This window comes from Mus musculus, chromosome 14 (genome assembly GCF_000001635.26).
Source record: "Mus musculus strain C57BL/6J chromosome 14, GRCm38.p6 C57BL/6J".
NCBI classification, from domain to species: domain Eukaryota; kingdom Metazoa; phylum Chordata; class Mammalia; order Rodentia; family Muridae; genus Mus; species Mus musculus.
In genome coordinates, this window is record NC_000080.6 from 63,245,141 (window position 1) to 63,265,368 (window position 20,228).

The 20,228-nt window shown below is 48.4% G+C and overlaps 1 protein-coding gene across 4 annotated transcripts in view; it reads right to left on the reverse strand.

The window, feature by feature from the left end:
- Gata4 (GATA binding protein 4) overlaps nt 1-20,228 on the reverse strand; it is a 72,799-nt gene that overhangs the window by 46,227 nt on the left and 6,344 nt on the right. For 2 of the 4 annotated variants that reach the window (NM_008092.4, NM_001310610.1), the window contains exon 1: nt 11-131. The exons of the other annotated variants lie outside the window; for them this stretch is intronic. The gene's annotated coding sequence lies outside the window, so the exon portion shown is untranslated. Of the gene's footprint in view, nt 1-10; nt 132-20,228 lie in introns of those variants that run through there. 4 annotated transcript variants of the gene reach the window in all.

The following is a 20,228-nucleotide window of genomic DNA, read 5'->3' on the forward strand; positions in this document are numbered from 1 at the left end:
GGAACCCTACCTGGCCAGCTCCAGTTTCCCAGAAAACCGGCGCGATCTCCGTGAGTCCGCGGAGCTGCAACTGCGGCTGAGCCTCGGGCGGCCACTCTGCGGGCCTCCGGCTTGTCCCCTGCTCCCGGCGCGGTTCCCCGGGCCCCCGCGTAGCGATCGCCTGCGCTGACTGGCCTAAGGGAGTCACGTGCAAGGGCGGGGGCGGGGGAGCCCGGACCCGGCAGCACCTCCGCCCGGCGCCCGCCCGCAGGACTCTTCCCAAAGCTCCCCCAACAGGCAAAGTCCATGCGCGCGGAACTCTCGGGGAAGGAAAGCACTCAGTGCCGGGCGCTCCGTTCTGCCCTCAGTGCAGCCCGACGTCCTTGCGGTTTGCTGCTCTGCCAAGGATCGTGTTTATTCTCCTTCTCTTTCCTCCCTACTCTCAGTGGTCCACGTCCAGCGCCCTGTTCAAGGGGCGGGGCTGGTAGAGGAGAAGGTGACCTCGCACACTGGGCTCATGGTCGCCGGTGGGGCACTGGGTCACCCGGGATGCCTTGCTAGCCTCAGATCTACGGGGCCCTTGAAGTGAGCTCGGGAGAGGGTCAGGAGGCACTAAAACCTGAACTGGCCCTTAAGGTCAGTGCCTAGAGACGCAAGCGCTCTTTTCTCCTTCCCACGAGCCGGTGGAGACTGCAAGGCGCCGAGAACCTCCACCAGCCCAGGAGTTTATGTATTTATACAAAACGCGCACCCCTCGCCGCCGACACTTCTTCCCACTCCTGCGGTCTCCCGTCCCTTCTCATCACTCCCTGTAGCCCTCACCGACTGGGGTCCAATCAAAAGGATGAAGTGGGGGTGGGGAGCCTGGTCTCTAACCTTAGAGCCCATTCAAGGACTGTAGTTCCTTCCCTAGGGTGGGGGTAGGGAGGGTGCCAGACCTTAGTTTGGAGTCGGCGTCAGTGCCTGTAGGCCCTGGCGCAGTGGAGCTGTGAGGGGAGAGTCCCTCAGACAGGTCTAAAGGTTAATAGAGCAATCACAGGGCCCTATTACCGCGTAAAAATAACCCATCGATTACCACAGCCTTCAGCTGCAGATAACAGCTCTCTGGTGGCTCTCGCGCTTTGGGCTAAACTTTTTTTTTTCTTCTTTTAAGCCCTCATTTCTCTCCCCGGCACCGGTTTCCAATACAAGATTAGAGGGGTCAGGAGAGGGCTGGAATACCACCTGGTAAGAACCCTGTGCAGCCCGAGAAGGCTCGGGATGGCACCGGCTCCCGCAGTTCGAGGACTGACTGCAGATTGCTATTGCTATTGCCCCGCCAGTGCAAAAGCAACCCAGGCGCTAGGAACAGGCTGGGACGCCGAGCCAATTGAAAGGGAAAACCCGTGGGACTTTGGCCAACCCGTGGGGATCTCAGGAAAATCCCAGAGGAAGGACTGAGCACGGCTGCGCCGGGGGAATTCTCTTTTCCAAACCGAAGGGGCCCGAGGTCCAGAGCGGCTCTAGAGGAGAGAAAACTGAGGCCCGTCAGGGGTGCTGAGCTGCCCGCACTCTGGCTTGATTTACCGAAGTAGCCCCGGGTGCCGCCAGTTTGAGCCCTTGGGCGCCCCGGAAGCTGGGGCCCCATGATTAGGGTCCCTTCTCCAGCCCCCCCCCCCAATCCTAAACAATGCCAGTCAGAATCAGGGCCTGCAGGTTCGAGATCTGGTAAAGTTTTAGGGATGGTATTCTGAGGATTTCAGAGGCCATCGCTGAGCATCAAGGAACCCTCCCACAACATCTCCTCTGAGACTCTCGGATGAATGCAGAGAATGGCGTGGCCCTTGCTTTATTTTACAAGAAACCCTCAACTACCTGGTGAGCAGAAGAGAAACGAAGCCAAAGGCCCACAGCCCAAGCCAACGAGGCGTGTCTGTCTCTCTGTCTCTCTCTCTCCTCTCCCCCTTTCTCTCCCTCTATCCCTCCCTCTCCCTCTCTCTCCCTCCCTTCCTCCTCCCCCTCCCCCCCCCCTCTCTCTTTCTCTGACTTGTGTGCCTTAGATCTCAGATTTGCCTCACTGTAGTGTCCCTCATAGACCAAAATGCGCTAAGCTCCGGGGCCAAACCTAGCGTTCCTGGTTTTGTTACCCATGAAGTCTGAAGCTCGGGGCTTAAGTGTCTGGGGGAACAGCCATGTGTGATACGCCTCTGTGTCGCCAAGGTCTCCAACAGCTGCCAGGCGACATTCTCCTTGTGTCTTAGCCATCCCCACCTCTACCCACCCAACAGCCTTCCTGAAAACCAAGTTCTAACGGTTTAAAGGAGGGTACCCCAGATAGTCTGGGGATACTTTGCTCAGTGCGATTGAGAGACTCAGTGAAGTCTCTTAGGGAATCGGGTGATCCTTCGCTCTTGCTAAGATCAGCCAAAGACCATCCCAGACCGCTTTTCCTTTCCAGGAGTCTCCAGGCATCTCCCGCTGAGCTGACTGCTGCGAGCGGGAGGCCCGAGACAGATCTCTGACTCTGAAGGCGCCTGGGACAGAGACATTTGTTTCAGCTTCCTGTGACTTAACCCCCACACTTTGGGTCCCACACAACAAATTTTTCCCGGTGTGTGGGCTGAGAGTCAAACCAGACGCGTTTCTTGGGCGCTTTTGGTTTTTTCTTCATTCCCTCCCTCCTTCCTCCCCTTGCCTCCGGTCCTTCAGTTGCTCCCTTCCTCTGCTGGAACCAGAACTAGGCGACCTCTGTGCGTTGCCAGGAGCGGGGAGCATTTCAAGGCCTTGCTGGCTGGAGATGGAGGGGGGTTATCGGCTCCTCTCAGACTAGGGAGGCCAAAGAGAGGAGGGGGGCTGGGCAACGCTGAGGATCAGACTTGGCTATTTTTAAGGACTATGTCACTAGGATGGGGTGGGGGTGGCTCAACCCGGCTCACGTTCCCCTTTCTACTTTCCTTTCCCATGGTCTCTGGGCAGAGGCGGCAGGCTCACCTTCAACCTTCTTAGATCTTTTTGCTCAGAGTGAAGGTGGAGAGTCTAATGATCCAGCCTTAAGTCTGTAGCTTTCCGTAATAAGACTGATTTAGGTGAGCCGTATTCCTAAATAATCTTTGCAGCACAAAAGAATACATTTTATTTCTTGTTTCACGAAGGATTCTGAGACTTAAGCTGGCCTCTTAGCTAGCAGAAACGAAACTGTAGGATGAACACGATGTACGTAGGAATTGAGACTTGAATTTCCTCGAAGGGAGGGTGACGACGACACACACAAAACAAACAGCAGATGTTGGATTTCACACAGAGACCAAGAGAGATCCCCCCCCAGGAATTGGGCACCAGCAAGTGCCCTCTGGGACCTCTGTGATTTGGTTTAAACGGTGGTCAATGTTGGTCGTCACAATGTCCGCATTTCTGGAGGCAGATGCCCCTCCGAATTCAACGGGAATCAACTCACAAGCCGCACAGTGAGAGAAGAAACGAGTTCCGGAAAGAAACTAGAGCTTGGAGCTTGGGCAGTTTCCAGTGTTTGGTAAGGGAGCCAGAGGTAAGATACAGAAATCCAGCTTGGTCTTATAGAACAGATACCTCAGGTGCAGCCGTGCCTCTGGATCTACAAAGGACTTGGGCTAGATGCACAAAGTGACCCGCACTGAACGAATTCGGTCTCCTGTCCTAACAACGGAGCCTGACACCACAGACACCACGTCCCTTTCCTCTGTGACTGTCAGCCCGAATCTCGAGACTACCCTGCTCAAAGCAGAAAATTCCAAGAGAGCAACTGGACACACCACATCTTGTTTAAGAAAAAAGAAAACAAAAACAAAAAACAAAGAACCTGCAAGGCCAAGTCTATGTACCCATTCTTCCCCCAGCCCTGGACCTTCAGCTCTTGGGGTTCCAGGCAGAAGAGGGATGGTTGTGAATTCTCTGTGCCCACACATCCCAGAACTAGCCCCACACCTAGAGTCAAATCTTGAGGTTTCACCATAAAAGAAAATAGCCCTCTTTAATAGTTTAGCTTTTAAAGAATTGTTCAATGTTACAAAAAAAAAAAAAAAGAATTGTGCAATGTTGCAAAATGAAGGGGTGCCTTCCTCATAGATCTGAGAAAATGCTTCCCAGTGTTACCGGTCTGGAGACCAGTTGGTGGCATATTTCATAGTCACTTCTAAACTACAGGTCACTCTCCTACTTTACCTTTTTTTTTTTGATAAAACTTGCCTTCAAATTTCTGTCAAATTCCTAGAAGAGGCCTGAAAAGCTCCCCACAATTTTTCTTTGGGGACACATTGCAAAGGAAGAATGAGGAAGACAAAGCTATTATCTTCATCTTTAAAATGACACAGAAAGGTTGGGACTCAGAGTCTACGTGGTAAAGTGTGGGTGGAGGCAGCGGGTCTCCAATCCAAATTCTCACCTTATTTCTTAATATCCTAATAGTAGCTGTAAAATATTCTCTGTTACAGTCGTTTTAATTTTTTTTAGCCTCTAAATGTTGTTTCTTTTATTTAAAAATTCAATTTCAATTTAGAACAAAACGGTGCCTCACAATCTAAGAAAATTCAAAAAGCTTTTTGTAAAAAAAAGATTTTTTTTTTTTTTTTTGCTAAGTTTATGAATGATGGCAGAGGCTTTGTGAATAGGGACGGTCTTCAGTCCGGAGTACCAGTCTCGACAAGGTCACCATGTGGCCCAGGAGCCCAGTCCTGATATTGGCACCCCTTTCTCCACAGACACTCTGCTTCCTGCTTCCCAAAGGACTCCCTTACTCTTCTGTAGAGAAGGGCGCCCGTCCAGAAAGCGGGTAAAGGAAGCTACAGAGAGAGGGAGTTGCCCTCTTCTGGAGGTGAGGTCCCACACGAACTCGATCATCTGCTCTGAGACTATTTTCTGTAGGGGCTGGTCTCTTACAGATCTAATGAGCCACCTCTGCCATCATTCCTGGTGGACTGGCACTGGATTCAATTCGTTCACAGGCGGGGGCGGGGGGGGCTCCTTCCTCATTTATTCTTTTAAAGTTGCCCAGAGATAGAGTGCCATTAATTAATTCCCTATTAAACATCCATTTGATTTATCCTTAGGTCTTTTGTCCCTGAGGTTAGAAATTCATTTGTCTGTGGTTGCTGGCATTAATTTTCACATCACCACACCCTCCAGAAAGCTCGAGGAGGTGAAAACTGAGGCTAATGCACAGTAGGTGTTCAAGGAGTGTTTGCTGAATGGTTGAATTTGCAAGAAAGATTTGCTTATTTGTTTTGTTTGAGGCAGAGTCCTGTTATATATAGACCAGGCTGATCTTAAACTCACAGAGCTGTACATGCCCCTGGCTCTGCCTTTTCCTTCCTTAAAATCACATATTACTAGGCAAGAGGAATGTTAATAGAGGAATAATAATTTCTGGTGTTGCTGGGAGAGCGCAAAGCTCTTTTTTTAAAAAAAGTTTTGGTCTATGAGAATCTTTCCATCTAGTCGCAGAGGAAGGCACTGGGGCCAGGGACAGATCTGCAGAGTGCTAATCCAGTCCAGCTTGTGCATATCCCTGTCTACAAATTGCCCATCAACATCTAGGCTATATCTCAGGTAACGCTAAAAGTTCGAGATGAGCAAGAAGAATGGATGTCTGGATGCAGACCAGATGCTGGAAGTCAAGTTTAACTGGCGAAGCTAGCTCAGTACCAATGAGGCTGTGAATGGCAGGGAATGTGGTGGGGATCTTAGAGAGGCAGCCCACCAAGGGATACTGCGGCATGATTCTGATTTCTCAAAGGGTCCAGATCTATTAAATCCTGGGAGGACAGGAGACTGTCAGACATCAGGACCGGAGAAAATTGGAAAGTGGAGAGCATGAACACAAGAAGAAAGAGAGAGAGCACTTGGGAAGCAGAGGCAGGCGGATTTCTGAGTTCGAAGCCAGCCTGGTCTACAGAGTGAGTTCCAGGACAGCCAGGACTATACAGAGAAACCCTGTCTCAAACAACAACAACAAACAACAACAACAACAACCACAGCAAAACAAGAAGAGAGAAAGGAACAGAGACAGAAATAGAGACCAGGAGTGGGGGAAGGCAGAAAGGTGCTCAGAACTTCCAAGGGTGAAAACTTGGCGCTGCCCTAGCCAGCTTCTTTCCATAAAATGAAGACAGATGAAAACACATCAAATAGGTAGAATGTCAAATGGCAGATGGGGGCGGGGGTCGGCTTGAGAGTGGAGGCTTCAGACACACAAAACTGGTCAGAAGGATTAGGGCTAGGTGCCAAAGGAGGAGACCATTCCCGAACAGAACTATACCGGCCTGAGCCTTCTGAGATGTCAGAGCTACCCAGCAGCAGCCCTTGGTGGGTTGCCTCTTTTGGATCCCCACCACCGTCCCCGTCAGTCACAGGGCTTTACAGAACTGCTGGGCTTCCCTCTTCCGACTCTACAACTAGACACCAGCGCTTTCCCCTGAAGGACTCCGAACACGCACACATCAGGGACGACCCGGAGAGACCCCAGAGACCTACTGTTCTAAGCGTCAGCTTGGCCCTGCTTCCGCATAGGAGGCCTACTGCCTCACACCGAGGTGGCCGGAAAGAAAGCCTGCGACCCTAGCACCCTTCACCTCACCCGCGCGGAGCCAGAGGTGACCCCGAGCCAGAGACGCCCAAGTAGGCGCCGCGACTTGGCGTGCCCAGAGAGACAGGAAAATGTCAAGGAAGCTCGAAGACCAAGTGCAAAAACAGCGTCTGAACTAGAGCTTGGGGAGGGAGATGGGGGTGAGAGGGTGGGCGGCAGCGAAGGAGGCTGGAGGTAACACTGTTCCCGAAGTGACTAACCACCCTGTCTGGCCCTGCCTTCCAGTCAAGGACTAGCACCAAAGCCTACGCTTATCCAATTCCCACCACTGTAGCAGGTGCCTTTGGAGTGGCTGTTTCTTCCCCTCCCTTGGTTCAAGCACCTCCTTCCACAGAAGGCAGAAGGGGAGCATGGAGCCTTGGCGACTAGGACTCCTGTTGCCATCACAGCACACATAATAGTTTTCAGAACTGAGTCAACTCTGACAGACAAGCCTCATACTTGGTTACACCAGGGACAGGGTGCACTCTCTTTAAACCCTGAGTTCTTCCCCAGAGATGCTAGTGAATAACGAATTGCTAAGACCCCAGGATTTGAAGGGAGAACAACGGAAGAGTAAAGAAACCCCCGAATGAAGTGGATTGATGGGTACCCGTAGAAAGGTGCCCCGCTTCAACCAAGCAGCTTCTCCTTCCACTTCCAGCAACACAGAGAGTAGTGCTGTTCCTTGGGGAGAGGGGCAGAACCCGTCCACCAGGAAGTCTCCAGAGATGCCTATTTCCTGATGTCCACGCTACTTTCCAGTGAGTGGGGCGGAGGATCGCAGAACTGGTAACTTATGCCACCAATCAATCAAGAGCGATCGATTCCTCAAAAAAGTAGCGTCCCCTGCCCTTACTCCACCAGCTACTTTGTTAGGGCCGGTGTCTTTCTTGCTCTTTCTTTTGAAGGTCGTCCAACAGGTCTCACATTTGCAATGTAAGATGGAGTAGCTTTGCTTATTTATTTATTTATTTATTTATTTATTTGTGTTTCGTTTTCGAGACAGGGTTTCTCTGTGTAGCCTTGGCTACCCTGGAACTCATTCTGTAGGCCTTGGCTTGCTTCGAACTCAAATCCGCCTGCCTCTGCCTTCCAAGAGTGTTGGCACTAAAGGCCTGGCAATTTTAATTAAAAAAAATTAAACAAGATCAGAGTGGCCCAAGGGGGCCTCACATTTACCATGCAGCTGAGGATGAAGGATGACTTTGAATTTCAGATACTCCTGCCTCCACCTTTAGAGTCCTAGAATTACCACCACCACATCCAGTTTTATTCTGATCTGGGTTTGAACCCAGGGTTTTCACACATGCTAGGGCAGTACTCTAATACGGGCTGAGCCACATGCCTAGGTTCTCCATGTTTTGTCTCATGTACTAAAAGGCATCACAGGTATCTTAAAAACAGAACAAAACAAACAAACCCTATAGGTTCTTTCATAATTATTCTAAACTAGGAAGCTCAAGTGGGAGACGGATAAACTGTCCAACCACACTATGGAATAATGGCCAGCAACAAAAATGAATGAATTTCAACAACACCCAAGAAAATGAATAATATGTAACGTGATCAGTGCCATGGAAGAAGATTCAGATTCAAAAGACCATGTTTAAGAACCATCTATACATGGCATTTTGAAAAAGACACAACCATAGTGCTGAAGTCAAATCAGAGGAAGCCAGGACCACAGGATGAGGCAGAGTTATTTGAGGGTGTGGGAGCAAGTGCAGGAATTTAGGAGCAGTGTTAGGATTATTCAATTGACATCTTGATTGTGTTGGTGTTTGCCAACAGATGTAGGACTGTACACTAAAAGGAGTAGGTTTACAATTTGGAAAGTACATGTCAATAAATCTAACAGTAAAAAAAGATGTTGGTGAGGCAAGATAAAATTCTTCAGTCCCCTCACCCTCTTCTCTGCCTGGTTCTCAAGACTGCAGGGAGCTTCCACCACCCCGACACATGTTTGACTCCCACTCAGGAGGGTGATTTAGATACCCAGGAAGCTCTGGGCTTCTATTTAAGAGATGCAGACTCCAGCCTTGTCCCTCAGCCATTGCTCAACCTGGCTTCACAGAGCTCCATCCTGAGTGTGCTGCCAACATCACACACACTTCACAGGAAACTGTATAGAGGTTGACAAAGGAGCAAATGTGATCCTACCCTAGCCTCCCGAGAAGCCTGTAACTTTTGGTCTTCCTTAGTTTGAAGTCTTCAGGCAGCAACTGCTAGGCTACCTGGGAGAAGGACACTGGGGCTGGGAAGCCTGGACAGTCAGCAAGACTGGTGTTTTTTTTTTTTTTTTTTTTTTTTGGTGCAGTCAAGTTCTGTGTAAGCCAAGTTCAAAGCTTGGGGGAATAACAGGTTTTATGCTAGCTGTGCTGAGTGGGCTAAGGAAAACCACTGGAAATTCAGCCTTTCGAGCCCAAGATGATATCCTAAGACCAAAGTTCTCCTTGTGCTCCAATGCCCTGACACTGTCATTACACTCAGGTGATGTTTATGAGAAATTGTACCCAAGACAATTCCAAGCTTCACAAAACATCCTATTTCCTGTTAGAAATAAAGCAGTCTAGCTTGGTCAGTTTCTGGGCTGGGGTACTTTGTCCAAACTGGGGGTGGGAGGAGGTGGTTGCAGGGTGGGTATGGGGGCTTGCTAATGAAACAGTAGGAAAATAATGAGTGAGGTGGGAAAGGAAGAACCAAGTAGTGAGATGCTGGGGTCTGCAGCTGGAACACCTTGGTCCAGACACACTTTGGGGAAAGAAAAAGGAAGGGATCTCTGCCAGGCCAAAACAGCTTCCACCTGCCTTAGAAAGGCCTGAGTTTAAAAAAAAAAAAAATCAGGTCTGTAAGCCAGGCAGTGGTGGCTCACGCCTTTAATCCCAGCACTTGGGAGGTAGAGGCAGGTGGATTTCCGAGTTCAAGGCCGGCCTGGTCTACAAAGTGAGTTCCAGGACAGCCAGGGCTACACAGAGAAACCCGGTCTCAAACCGTCTACCCCCACCACACCCCCCCAAAAAATCAGGTGGAGTGAGGTTGAATTACAAGGTTTTTACAGACTTTGAGTCAGAGTGTCATTGTCCCCGCCTACCCCCATGCCACCCCCCCCCCAGCAAATATGCTTCATAACAATTCCCTTATGAAAACTGCTAAGTGTCTGCTAGGTGCGATGAAAACTTTGTTGGTGTGAAACCAAACTTAAGTTTCTCTGATTGGCCTGTTCAGTAAAGAAATGAGTTCTGTAAACAGCATAAGGAACAGATAAACTATGAGGGGCTAGCATGCTCCCTTCCTGGTAGAAAAGGAGAGTGAAACTGGAAATGCTAAATCAATTCAAGGAGCCTCCTATTCCCCCTTGAAATTGAGTCTCATGTAGCCCAAGCTAGCTTAGAACTATGTAGCTGAGAATGGAGAATGGCTTTGAAATTCTGATCCTCCTGCCTCTACTGCCCAAGTGGAGGGATCACAGGCCATCATGACTAGTGTCCTGGGTGCTGCGGATAGAACCTAATGCTTCTGGCACACCAAGCAAGCTCTTTACCAGCTAAGTTACACCTCAAGTTCCTGGAGCCTATTATTCTTAATGTGTTTGACAGGTTCGACTTATCCCGCCCCACTAGTCCTACGTGGCTCTTGACTGTACCGGGTGCCGGCGTGGATGGCGCGTAGGTTTTTTTTTTGTTTGTTTGTTTTTTGTTTTGTTTTTCGAGACAGGGTTTCTCTGTAGCCTTGGCTGTCCTGGAACTCACTCTGTAGACCAGGCTGGCCTCGAACTCAGAAATCCGCCTGCCTCTGCCTCCCAAGTGCTAGGATTAAAGGCGTGCGCCACCACCGCCCGGTTCAGCTCAAGTCTTATTCTCCAAACAGTTAGTTTTGAGGCCCCAGGCGTGCCAACACCCAGTCTGGCCTGTTTCCCTACCCACACAATGTGTGGGTTGTACCGACCATTTCTAAGTAATCTGATCTATCTTTAAGTCCTGGGGAGCCGAGTGAGGTGTCGTACTCTGCTGGAGAGCAGAGCGCTGCCCGCCACCCAGCGGTGCGAGCATCGCGAGCCTCCGGGAGGCTGCGGCTCCCACCCCGCGTGCCCGCCGCCCTCGCCGCCCTCGCCACCCGGCTTGATGGATGGCCGCGGAGCCGGCGGCCTGTCAGGTCTTATTGATGAGGTGCGCACTGACCGCCGCCGCCTAACCCGAGGCGGCGGGAGGCGAGCGCGGGCCGGTGGGAGGGCGCAGACTCGCCGGCGCTCGAGGTCAGCCCCCGGCCGCCGCCAGCGCCCTACTGGCGCGTCCCGGCCCGGCTCGGGGGCGCAGAAGGCCGAGCCTGGCGCCCCGCTCGCCGGCCGCGCTTCCTTCCCGGCCCCGTGCGCCCTGGCCTCCGCTCTTACCGCTCCGCAGCGCCACCCCCGGCCAAGGCTGACTCCGCGGCGTGGAGTGCTCAGCTCTTGGACTATTTTAGCCCAGTTCTTGCGTGTGTATACAGTCACAGATGACAGATAAGATAGGCCGGCCGGTAACTAAAGACAAGCCGGTCCGCAGATGAGGACAGTAAGGTCCCTTTGGTACCGGCTCGGTTTCCAGTAGAGCAAGCGTTCCTTAACTCACTTGGGTTACTAAGATGGAAAAGGTGCACTGGGCCTCACCTCAGTCCCAACCTCCAATCTCCTCAGGCTGCGCCTTCCTCCATCTTGGCTAGACCCAGTGTTTTCTTCTCTTGGCCTTTTAGATGAATAAGAAAGCTGCCTGACTGTTTGCTATCTGAGGACCAACCCACGGGAGAAACAGTTGCCCCAGCTCCTGCGAGCCTCACCTGTGCAGCGTTTTCTTTTTCTGTTTTTTTCTTCTTCTTTTTTCAGTTTCCTGGAACTCACTCTGTAGACAAGGCTGGTCTCGAGAAAAATCCGCCTGCTTCTGCTGCCTCCCAAGTGCTGGGATTAAAGGCGTGCACCACCACTGCCCTGCTTATGCAGCGTTTTCTATGGAAAGTCTCCAAACCCCACCCTAGGTGTACCTTCTCTGTGGGAACGGGGCGGGGTGGGGGAGGCACACTAATGGGAGACTCCAGAGCACCTTCACTTGAGGCAAACTAATGGAGAAACTCAGCGCTGGAACCTCCCCACCTTGTGTGTGTGGTGGTGGTGGTGGTGGTGGTAGGGATTTAGAGGCTTATGCCCCACTCCAGTAGCCCTGACATTGAATTCCCAGACAGTTGTGGGAACTTTCCATGCCACGCAAGAACTAGAAAATAGGCTTTTCTCTGGGACCAGTGAAAAAGAGGGAGGAAGAACTCCTTCCTCATAACTCAACTGCTGTGGCCCAGAGCTCTGGAAGAGTTCAGCCTAGCTGAAGGACAGTAGGGCTGAGACAACTGGCAGTCTGAGAGTCCAGATTCCTGGGTCTGCTTCAGGTCACCAGATGAGTGTGAAAGTCATAGAAAGTCATTTTGAGCATCCCTTTACAAAGCAACATTTTGTGTGTGTCTTTGAGCTCTATAAACTGATGTTGCCAAGTTTTACCATCCTGTCAAGCAGTCAAGTGACTATAGGAGGGACATGATCTTGGCCTCACACATAGTGGGAACCCCCAGCCATTGGGGCGCTCAGTCAGTCTTTTTTTTTGTTTTTGTTTTTTGTTTTTTGTTTTTTGTTTTTTTTGCTTTTTGAGACAGGGTTAATCTGTGTAGCCCTGGCTGTCCTGGAACTCACTTTGTAGACCAGGCTGGCCTCAGAACTCAGAAATCCGCCAGCCTCTGTCTCCCGAGTGCCTCTGCCTCTGCCGAGTGCTGAGATTAAAGGCCCGGCGGGCTCAGTCAGTCTTAACCATAGATAATAAATGTCTTCTACAAAGAACTCAAAATGGGAAGTACTGCCCAGAGTACATGCCTTTAATCCTGGGATTCAGTAGGCTGAGACATGGGGATTTCTGTGAGTTTCAGGACAGTCAGGGCTACATAGAAAGATCTTGTCTCAAACACAAAGGAAAGGGGGCTGAAAAGATACCTTGGTGGTTAAGAGCACTGGCTACTCTTCCAGAGGAGCTGGGTTCAATTCCCAGCATCCACAAGAAATCCTACAACCAACTCCAGTCCCAGGGGATCCAACATCCTCTTTTGGATCTCTTACAAGACATTGCATATATGTTGTGTATATATACATGCAGGTAAAGTATCCATATACATAAAATAAAAATAAAGGACAAAAATGTGCATTGGAGACCCATTTGAGTGGCAATGAAAAGCTTGGACTGCATATGGGAACTTTTAACCATTCCCTGGGTAAACATTCATTGAGTACTATGGGTATGCTATATTCTCTGCATGTTGCCAGACAAACACAGCTCACTCTGCACAGCCTGCTTTGGCATTCTACAGGCAAAGAAAGGGACAGCAGAAGCTATCTAGTACCTTGTCTAGCCTAGTATGAGCATATGCAAGATAAAGATCGAAACTCAAGTGCTTGGATCCTGGTGTCTAGACACTGTTCCTCTGAGCAATGTGTCAGTATTGTGAGGGACACAAAGGGGAAGCAGGCAAGCATGATCTTATTGTTCATCCCCCTTTTAAAATTACCATCCCTGTTCCAGAGTCAATTTCTGTTCTGTCTCTGCTTCCACGGCCTTTAGCATACTTTATTTCTTTATTTTCTCCACACCTAACTAACTGCATGTGAACACTTCTCCCCTAAATGTCAGTTTCCTTGTAAGAAAAATAATCCCATAGTTTCTAACATATAATAGTTCTTGTTCATGTTTTTATATTTAATTAAGGGGCTGGAGATATGGCATATATAATAGTTCTTGTTCATGTTTTTATATTTAAATTAAGAGGCTGGAGAGATGACTCAGTAGTTAAGACCACTGGCTGCTTTTGCTGAAGACCCAGGTTACATTTCCCAAACCTACATGGTGGCTCACTACCATCTGTCACTCAAATCTCAGGGACTTTCACATCCTCTTCTGACCTCTCAGGGCACCAGGTATGTACATGGTACACATACATACATGCAAACAAAACACTTACACACATGCAATAAAAATAAATAAATCCTCAAAAATATCAAATTAAAATTTAAAAATTGGGGCTGTTTACCTAGTGTGCATGAAGCCCTGATTTTTATTCTCAGCACCACACAAACTGTATGTGGGGATGAAGGTCTGTGATCCTACATTTAGGAGATCGAAGCAGGAAGATCAGGAGTTCAAGGTCACCCTCAGCTATTATAGTGAATTTGAAGCCAACCTCCCTTGGATCCAAGCAACCCTGAATTGATTAATTCAGAAAATTGGAAGTTTCAACCCATCCCTATACTATGTAAATCTTCCTTTTACACACTGTCAGGGGTATAGCAGAGACATCTGCCTAATGGTCTTTTCCACTGTATGCCAGCTCAGAGAGGCTCAATTAGGGACAATGCCATGTGATGCTTCATCAATACCATAAGCAGAGTCCCTGTTAGTGGTGACCATGACCTCAGGTACCTTTGGCCCACATATCAGTTCTGGGCCAGCCTTTTTGTCATTGCTGGGGCAATACAAATGATGTAATTAGCACCCAAAGGGTTACAGGCTTTCGTGAGTCACTGAGTTTTGAGTGTCATACCTAGTACTGTAGCTGGCCAAGACTAGGGGTTTCCAGGGGTCATCAACCTGCTTTTCACTGCTGCATCTCAAGGGTAAATATTCTTCACTTTAATGTGATCTCCAGGGGAGGAGGGCTAGCAATCAGCCTCTGAGATGGGGGTCTGCAGGCCAGGGAACCTGGTTTAGCTTTCACCCCTTATAGAGAGCTGGGTTAGTGATCTGCCCAGCTAGGCATGGGTGTAGGCAGGTGGAGACTTGATGATTTGGTAAAGGCACATGGACATCCTATGGCCATCTTGGACCAAGGACAAACCATTCCAAAATTGGTCCAGTATTGTATTTCCAGGTTACCTTCCTAACAGTCCTGTGGATTTGTATATATTCCAGTGCTCACAATGAATAAGAAGGGTCCTGGGAGGTCACTAGTACCCAGGCATCTGGACATTTCTTCTGCTTCTGTTATTGACCCATAGGCAACACAATGGACTGTGTTACCCGAGACAGGGCCAATGGATACCTGCTGTCCTGTGTAGCACCACCAGCACACACTCCTATTCTCACGCTCTGCATACGTTGCTTGAATTTGCTGAGCCGAATGAGTCTGGAGTTTTGAGTAAATATCTTCCCAGTTCTCTTTCCAGTAGAGTCAGTGGTCATGTGCCTGAAGACACGGGCCAGACACTGGACAGTGAACCACGTGGTGGTGCCTCAAGGTAGGGTCTTAGGGCTGCCGGGAGCAAGTTGCTTACTAGATTTGTGGGTTGCTCTGCTATTGATGTTGAACTTTGTGCCTGAGGTCTACCATTGATGAACGGGGACTGATAAAATATTAATAAATTAAAAAAAAAGCTAGCTAGCTTTCTGAATAGCACATGCAAATTCATTAGCACTTACCCCTGCCTCCCCAAACAAGCACATTGTCTGTTGATTTATTCGTTTTTCAACATATGCCCCAAATGTGATAATAATGAATGGACAGATTCTATCAGCTATCTACCAGGCTGCTGGTGTTTCATGGCCTTTGGGGTTAGGGTCTTGGCTGAGGCTATCAATTCATAGTGTCTTTTCTAGCTATGATGTCACTCAGCCCTCTCATACACACTGTTGGGGACAGAGGACTTGTAACAAGGTTGTATCTCTCCTAGACTTGATAGATAGCCTTCTGTTTCTTCCCATTCCTTCCCAGGCACACTTTCTTCTGACTCCAGCTGACCCTGCCCATGATATACGCTGTCATCCCAAAGACTCATGGGATTGAGATTTTTAGGTGTGTGTGTGTGTGTGTGTGTGTGTGTGTATGCTTTCTACCTCATTAAACTAGAAAAGTAGCAGAAAGAGTTGGTGTTTAATAATGTAATTCCCCACCGTACTCTGGGAGCAGTAGGTGCTTAATATCACTCAGAAGAACAAATTAGTGACTGAATTCACTGAAGACCAAATAGGAGCTCTATATGCCTGGGATGGCTAGATAGTTGAGTTAGTAAAAGCATTTCCTAGTCTGAGTTGCATACCCAGAACCGGCATAGTGGAAAGCAAGAGCTGACTCCTTCAAGGTGACTCCAACCTCTCCACATGTGTGGCATGGCACGTGCGCTCCAAAAGTCTAACGTTCACAGCCTGTTTGTGAAATGCACATATGTTCCCTGAATATTTTCCTTTTTCTCATCTCAGAAGACGTGGGGCTCAGACACATGCACAAGCTTTGTAGAGCATGGAGTCTTTGCTGCTCTGACTGCTCCACACGTGTGGGCTCTAAAGTTGTTATTTGCTTCACTTTATACCTTGTACTTGCAGTAGGCTGGATGATAAATGAGCGATGAATAATTCCTTATTGCCACTTATCTGCTCAATCTATAAACTAGTGTCAGCATTTACTCAGTTGGGAGTTAAAGCTGTGCCTGGTATACTCATTAACCTGCTTAAAATAAGCCATAAAAATGGGCTTGGTAGGCAGTTCTTTTAACTAATTTTTAAAAATGACATTGGTCATTCTCCACTTATACATGACTGACCTTTGGCAGTTCACGTTAACCCCTCTGGGCCACACCTGTGAAAGGGGCGGGGCGGGGCGGGGCTCCACGAACCCTAAGAATCCAGAGCTGTTCTTTAACTCCATGATTTTGGGATAGGCAAAATGAGGGATCCTGATAACCCCTATTAGAGCAATTACAGAGCCGTTGATAAGGGCCATCTGATCTCGGGCATCGGGAGGGTGGGGAGGCAGCTTGGGGTAGTTAAAGCAGGCATTAGAGTTTAATTCTGTTACTTATTAGTGATGTGACCTTCGGCAGGACAACTCAGTTTCCTCGACCATCACAGCAATACTCACAACTGATTAGTCCAGAGGGCTCCTGGGAGGGGCAAATATAACACATTCCTGAAAGCGCTTGGATACACCAGAAGGCCGGTCAGTCCGTTCTCAATACAGAGATGAGGGGCTGGTACCTAGCACTTGAAGCAGAACCAGGAGCAGGGCTGTTTGATGTCTTCTGCTCCCTTTGGATTACAAGTGAAAATTATTTTTATATCACATAAATCAAAACTGAGCGCCTAAGGAAGTTTCTCTGAGGCCTATGGTTGGTTGATTAAAAAGCTATGTGAAGAGACACTTCTGGAAATGCCAAATGATACCTGAGTGAGAAAAGCAGCCAGGGTCACACAACTCACTGACCCAGCAACTCTCATCTATAGGAATGAGGTTTGGTTTTGTCTTTCCTCAAGTGCTAGGGAGAAACAACCCAGCCCTGCTCTTTTTGCTTCTTGGTTTCCTTTGCCTGTGTTGCAGCTTTGCCATAACAGGGTTATATCAATGGCCAGCTCCTTGCTGTGGGTTTGGTTCTTTTCATAAATACAGGAGAGAATCAGGTTGTCAACAAGAGCATGGGGACCTACCCCCTGTGAGACTCTTTCTCCAAGACAGCACCTGCCACCACGCCAGTGCTGTGGAGAGAGGAAGCTTGAAGGTGACTAAGGTGCCTGGCTGGGTCCTGCTTACCTCAGCAGAGACTGGAAGAGGTGAACACAGAAGGAGTTTGATATCACACTACAGAAACCTAAAATCCTGCAGTTTGCAGGAACCATCTACCCACTGGGATAATCAAGGCTGATCCTGAATTAAAAAAAAAAAATCCTTTAGGACTTGGAGAAAGATGATCCGGGTGGTATTTCAGGGCAGCAAGTGTGTTGCAATGTGTTAAATAAGGAACCAGGAAAGGGCTAGCACCTGCTGCTTGTATCATCGTTTGCAAGTGTTGCTTTGACACAAGTAACAGAGCAAGCTCATTGGAAGCTCTCCTTAGCGCTGCTAGATCTGCTTTGCAGTTTGTTTGTGTACAGTTTGCATTGCCCACTGCTCATTCTTTCTGTTAGCATCTCCCCCTTCCCTCCTACATTTTGCCTGCAGAGTGAGAGGACCTCTGGAAATTGCTAAGAGATGTTTCCAGTGTCAGAAAAGAAAGGCACCTGGCACTTAGTTTATCCTGAAGTGCTTTTGTTCTCTGAAGGTCTGGCTAGAATTCTCTGGGTTTCTTACCAAGGTCTTTCTTTCTGAACATCCCTGGCCTCTTGGCCATGGCTGAAAGTCTGACTTCCTTTAACCCCCAATGCACCCTCCTCCTCTTCTCAGGCTGGAATAATCAACTTGTCTTCCCAGCTAGCCCAGCACCTGGCTCAGAAATCCCAAACCTTTCTGCCAGCGAAGGGAGTGTGAGTGGGGAGGAAGCGTTGCAGAACAGAGAGCTTTCAGTTTCAGAAATTCAAGGCTGCAGTAGAGATTTTAGACTGCCTGGAGGGTGGTGAAGCTCCCCACAGGAGGAAGGGAGGCACTCTATAGAAATCGTGGCTTCAGGCAGCAACCTCCCCAGGCAGGAAGTATCCCCGCAGCTGTTGTACAGTCTGACCATACATATTGAGTTAGGAGCCTATACAGCCTTTACCTTGAAAACAGCCATAAAGATCTTGGGGAGGCAGACCCACTCAAGATCTGATCAGCCCTCCCCATTTCTTTCAAAAAATTGTTTGCTTGTTTGTTTTTAATTTGAAAGAAACACATTCACTTTATAGCTCATTTGAAAAGACAGAATGGATAACAACAAAAAAACCCGGACGCTTAACTACACCTATGAAAAGAACCATGAAGAACATAACCGCTTTATTTTGTCTTCTCAGGGGAGTTTTATTTCCTAAAGAGTGGCTCTCAATCCTTGTTAATTTAAAAGTTGGACTCAGTGCTAAGCACATTGTTAGCACAAAGGAGGCTCGGAATATCACGGCTAGCAAACAATCAGAAAAACCTTAAAAACATAAAAAATAAAAGGCTACTTTGAGACTTTGCTATCTCATTAAATATGTCAAGAAAGCATAACAATAGTAAATCCTAGCTGTTTACTAGGTTGCTACCAATTTTTGTTACACTAACCACACTTCTGAAGTGTAATTGTCAAGTCCTCAGATTTGGTTATAGATGCATTTTCTTATAGGAGCCTCAGCAATTCCTTTGGGTACATTTCTTTCTGTGGAAACAGCGAAGCAAAGAGTCACAGGGATTTGCATGGAGACTGACCCAAAAGACCACAGCCACAGCTCCTGGTCTGCCTCTGACAGGGCTCAATTCCCAATTTTGGATAAGACAGTTAAAGATAATGCTCGTGGACTTAGGATATTGTCTGCTTCTTATTGAACATATTTGATATCTGAAGAATTTGTAAGTCATAAGTTTAGAGAGGAAAAAAACAGAGAGAAAGAAAAAAATCAACGAGGCTATTAATGTCTAGCTGAAGGCTTTTTACCATGTCACCGTGTTAACTATTGACTATTTTGGGGACCCAGAGGCTTGTCTGCAGACCGGTTTAGGAGGACTTTAAAACACAGGAAACTGAAACACAGTCTTTTTTTTTTTTTTAAAGGTAATTTGCCTAAGATAACCAGTCAGTAAAGTGGTAGAAAAGCTTCCAGAATGTTCTTTGTTGTCTATACATTGGGTTTTTTTTTTTTTTTTTTTGTAATCTCAGACTACTTCTAGAGATCAATTTTATCTTTGCAAAAGGTGGCAAGCTCAGCTACTGAGCACATGCATGCATCTTATTTCTAGAATATGCTACAAAAATAACCTCTCTGAGGTCACCTAGCCTGTCACTGAGCTATATTGGATCTAGAATCCAGCCTCTGGACATTGTTTGGCTACTGCCTGGGGCTTTCTCTGACCAGGCAACATGCATCCCCTGTGGGCAACTAAGGAAAAGCAGCTTGGCCAAGGCCCTTCCCACTTTCAGGTTTCAAGGGGGGGAAGTGCCATCAATTCTGGAATCCCCACTTCCAGGACTGGAGAGGAGAAGCAAGGATGCTTACGTGGGAGAATTAGTAACCTCTGGCTCTTGGAGGAGCCAGGCACACAGAACCACAGCAGTAGACGAGGGTTGGCTCTCTGAACTTAGGCAAGAGCAAGCCTAGATTATGGCGCAGCTGAGGACCTTGGACTGCTACACCACTTTCTGGAAGGGGAACCCCAGGAAGCTGCTCTCGTAGCTGGTGGAGGGCAGAGTCAGCGGCCTGCTCACTAGCATTCTGGGGAGGGGATTCTTGAATTGAATGGAAGGCTGGACCTGATAACCTCTGGAGCCCTTCCCACTCCCCGTGGCTCCGATTTGTGTGCCTTGGGGGAAGAGAAGCGGTCAGTCATAGGACTACAATAGTTGATTTAGGGTCCCGCCCCAGTTGTCAGCATAACCCTCATCTTGGGCAAATAATTTAACCTGTCAGTACAAGGCACAAGGCTTGGCGTGGAGTGAAGCTTTGCAAATGTTTGCTGAATGAATGAATGAACGAAAGAATGAATGACTGGACGGATTCCCATCTCTGCCGCCCTAAGGGACATTGGGTGAAAAATGGAATCTTTCACACCTAAAGTAAGAGCATATACACCTCTTTAAAAGAAAAACCACCCCTCCAACTCAAAGGGGTATAGCAACGGGTGAAAATATAATTTATCAGCCCGAGGGGACACAGATTTCCTGGTGAGTTTTTGAGTTTCATTCGTTCCTCTCTCCTCAGAGGCACAACTCAGGCTGCAGTAGGATGAGGCAGCATAATCTTTTCCT